The 3,944-nt window shown below is 40.2% G+C and overlaps 1 pseudogene; it reads right to left on the bottom strand.

Annotated features, from left to right (window-relative positions):
* Window positions 1-472: 472 nt before the first annotated feature.
* Window positions 473-1,483, bottom strand: LOC150020115 (small ribosomal subunit protein mS35 pseudogene; annotated as a pseudogene).
* Between the last annotated feature and the right edge of the window lie 2,461 nt (window positions 1,484-3,944).

Raw genomic sequence — 3,944 nt, 5'->3', positions numbered from 1 at the left:
TACTTTATGCATCATAAGGAGAGACACAGTAAGTGTTAAATGATCGGGTCAATATATATTCTACTCTTTGACTTCATTAGATTTGGACAGCTCTACACATCCTTGTGCATCAGCTCAGTGGTCATTTTCTTAGGGAGGCCCTCTTCTGATCCCTCAGACTAAGTTATGTAGGTGCCCCTGTGGTAGACAATGCATCCCCTAAGCCCCTTCAGTAAGGGAGGGCTGCCAGCAGCCAGCCTTCAGGGATTGCCTGGGAGAGACTGCAAATGAAAGTTAAAAATATAAGTGATCCTTTTGAAAAACAAAAGGTACTATTAAAACCAAAAATTAAAAAGTGGTTACTTCTTTTGTAGCAAAGCTACTTTATATCATAATTAGTATTCTCTCAATTTCTTTTTTTTTTTTAACAATGCTTTTATTAACATTTTCAATTTTATATCAAACTAGACAACAATTACATATAGGTCACAAAATTAATAAATCAAGCAATTTCTGTACATAATTCATGTCAGATTTAATAGTCTCTTCACTGATTCTTTGTACTGAGAAAGGGTATTTTCATTGTCCCCCTCGTTCTTAAGACTAACAACAGACTTTTTGTAATCTTCAACTTCTTTAGTAGCAAGGAGCTCTTCTTTATTTACTTCCGGATTTTTCTCAGCAGCTTTAATTTGGAGAAGTGTTTCCAGGATATTTTTTTCTGAGGAGTTATTTGTCCATACTACTCTTCCATGTCTGCTTCAGTCTTATGTTTCTCCCATTCCTCAGTTTTCCAAGACTCATGGTATAAAACTGTTAGCAGATACATTGCATAATCATAATTCTGTCTCTTTAAAGGGCACCTATCTGTCCTGATGGTAAGCACATCTGTGGTCTTGCAGTATCGCTCTCCTACAAGTTTAATAAGTTTCTTCCTTGCATGATCATCTAAATTCAAACTGGAAAGTTTAACCCTTAAGGTTACTGCTCGTGCTTTGGGGTTTCAAATAGATGGTCCTGATGAAACATAATCAGCTGTGTCAATTTCAATTGGAAAATGCTTCTCACATTTCTCATCACTGTCTAGCGCAGCGGGCCACTCAGTGCAGAAATCTTTAAGAGCTTCACAGTGCTTTTTAATTGCTACAGGAATCAAATGCAGAAAATTGGGGATCTTTAGAAGTTCCAGATTTCCCTCTTTTGCCATGGGCACTCCCCTTTTTACTGGATAGTCCATTTGAACAGGAAGAGGTACTGCAGAGGGCTTAAATGGTGCAGCAACGGGGTAAACACTAGGCCAGTCCTGGTCAACAGCCATCTTCTCCGTCCTAGGAGGTAGTGCCTTTCTTCTCTGTGGCCTTTCAGATTTCGATGTTCGTTCTGTTGTACCTGGGCTTGGTTTCCCGGTGAGAGTGGTCGGAGACAAGGCAGTGGAGAAGGTACGCAGGATCCTAGACCCCGGCTGTAAGGACAGCCACGCAGAGCGAGCGCGAGGGGGCCCCATTCTCTCAATTTCCAGAGACAGAACTCCAACTCAAACTTGCTAAGAAAATACAGATAATTTATTGGTAATATGAATGCAGCTGTCTTTGGGCATGGCTGGATCTATGGGGTCAAATGATCATCAGAATTCTCTTCATCTTTATTAGATTCTCACATCTATTTCTCTCTGTGCATAATCTCATCTTTTTTATTTATTTTTTTTAACTGAAAATAGACTATGGGAACAATGGCCTCAAGCAGTTCCAGCTTACCTTACACTTACCTCTCTGGGAACCCAGTGCCTTCCCCGCCCAGAGCCTCCCTTTTACGCCGCACTGTGCATCTGCACCGCACCACACACTCAGACTGGAAAAGCCTGCCTGCAACAGTGGGCACACCTTCGACTCCAGAGCTGCATCTTTAAGATGGGGGAGGGGTAGACATGAGAGGGATGCTCCTGGCCTCCAGTCAGTCAGAAGGCACCCTCCAGCAGCTCAGTGTCCTCTCTGTCCCATCTGGGGCTTTAGGTTCTTAGATCTGGCTGGCTTTTGGCATTTGGCCTGTCTCCTTACCAGTCTTGGCCCAGTAAGGAGAAACCTTCTTTTTTTTTTTTCCTCCCTAGAATCTGTAAAATTTCAGAGAAAAATTGATGGATGGGCCTTTATATCAATCAGGATCCAGTAAGGAGACAGAAATCACATTAGTTATTTAAACAGGGAAAATTTAACATAAACAATTTTTAACTAAAATGGTAGAAGATAGTTTATTTAAAGTTAACTTCCATTTTTAAAAATGGAAGTTATTAAACAAAACAAAACAAGAAAAAGGGACTCTAATGGGTCCAGAAATAGCAGGTACAAAACAGCAGCTATTAACTTGAGACTAAGGATGAGTGAATGACAAAGGACTGAGGATTAAAGGGACCCTCTGCCCCTCAAGGATGACATTTGGGCTTGTACAGGAACCAGAAGCTTGCTGGTGGTAAACAAACATACCATAGGGCTTCATCCAGGGCCAATTTAGAGCAGCAGCTTGGCATTGTGGGAGGGTATGGACAGGCTGCAGGTCTGTAGAAGCAGCCACCTGTCACCAGGAGGTGAGGTGGGTGCTGATAGGGAGTGCATGTCCTGAGGGAAGACCTGGAATCCCCCTGGACAGCTTGGAGGTTACCACTCTAATTAATAAGAATAATGAAGAACCAGAACCTGGAAGGGAAATATCTGCCTGCTGCTATTGCCTTGCAGGGTCACACCATTGCTCTCTATGGATGAAGTTTAACATTCTGCTGGCAGGAAAAGGAGAAACATTTATGGGGCCTAGCTCCAAGATCACAAAGCAAGGTGAAGGAGGGTAGATTAGGAGCTGAGTGACAATAGGTTTGGCACCCATCCTGCTTGGATCACATGCACAGCCCAGAATCAATCACTGTGACCAGGGGAAGGAGCACTTTCATTATCTCAGTGGGGCCAGGGTTATGTACTCCTGCCTGTGCTGTGGTCAAGCAAATGGCAGGAACACTTGGAATGGCTTTTCCATTGAAAAAGGTGTATTCTTCTACCAGAAAAAAAGCAAAGAGTGCTAGGCTAAGAAAATAATAAATAGCCTCTGCATGTTTTATATTGACCTTAACATGTCTAGTTCCATTGTGGATGTTTGTATAGGAAAAAAGAAATTAAAGCCTTTTTTAAAAAACTAACAACTGAATTTTCATTCATTCAAGAGACATTTATAAATCACCTATTATGTGATGACCTCGTCCTTCCTAATCCTGAACTACTGGCATCTTTGTGGACACATCAGAACTAAAAGACCAAAAAAGAAGAGGCAATTGAAAGAAGAAAAAAAAAGGCTGAGACCAGAATATGGTACCTCTATTTACAGATTAAAATTCCCTAAGAAATATGCCTATGACTTTGTAGCAAAGTTTTAAAATACTACTTATGGTCAAATTGGAGCAAGGCAGTATGGTTCAGTGGTTCAGAGCACAGATTATAGAGCAAGACTGCCTGCATTCAAATCGGATCCACTACAATGTGACATCGGGCAAATAACTGGTAACTTGTGCCAAAGTTTCCTCAGATGTAAAATTTGATTTAAAATAATACTTACTTTATAGGATTGTTGGGAGGATTAAATAAGCTAACATTTATAAAGCATAGTGCCTGGCTCACAGTAAGTACTATATGACTATTAGCATTTATTATGAATTGGCCACTATTAATTAGATATCAAGTTATGAGACTTTCCATTAACTAATTTGAAATCCCCTTATCTCCAAAATAAGAAAAATTTTGTTTGAAAACATCTGTCTAGCTGCTATACATATTTTTTAGCATGGACAAAAGAGGACATTCTATAGAATAATTTTATTTTCACTACCTTATGACTTAAAGTACCCTCTCTATGAACATACACCATGTATTCCATGGGACCAAATAGAAAAAAACAAACAAATAAAACCATGTTTTCAGTGTTATTCTGTA

The sequence above is a fragment of the Furipterus horrens genome, unplaced genomic scaffold (assembly GCF_987537825.1).
Source record: "Furipterus horrens unplaced genomic scaffold, mFurHor1.1.pri manual_scaffold_2, whole genome shotgun sequence".
Taxonomy (NCBI): Eukaryota; Metazoa; Chordata; class Mammalia; order Chiroptera; family Furipteridae; genus Furipterus; species Furipterus horrens.
Note: the sequence above shows the minus strand (reverse complement) of the source record. Positions and strands in the feature narration are given on the sequence as shown.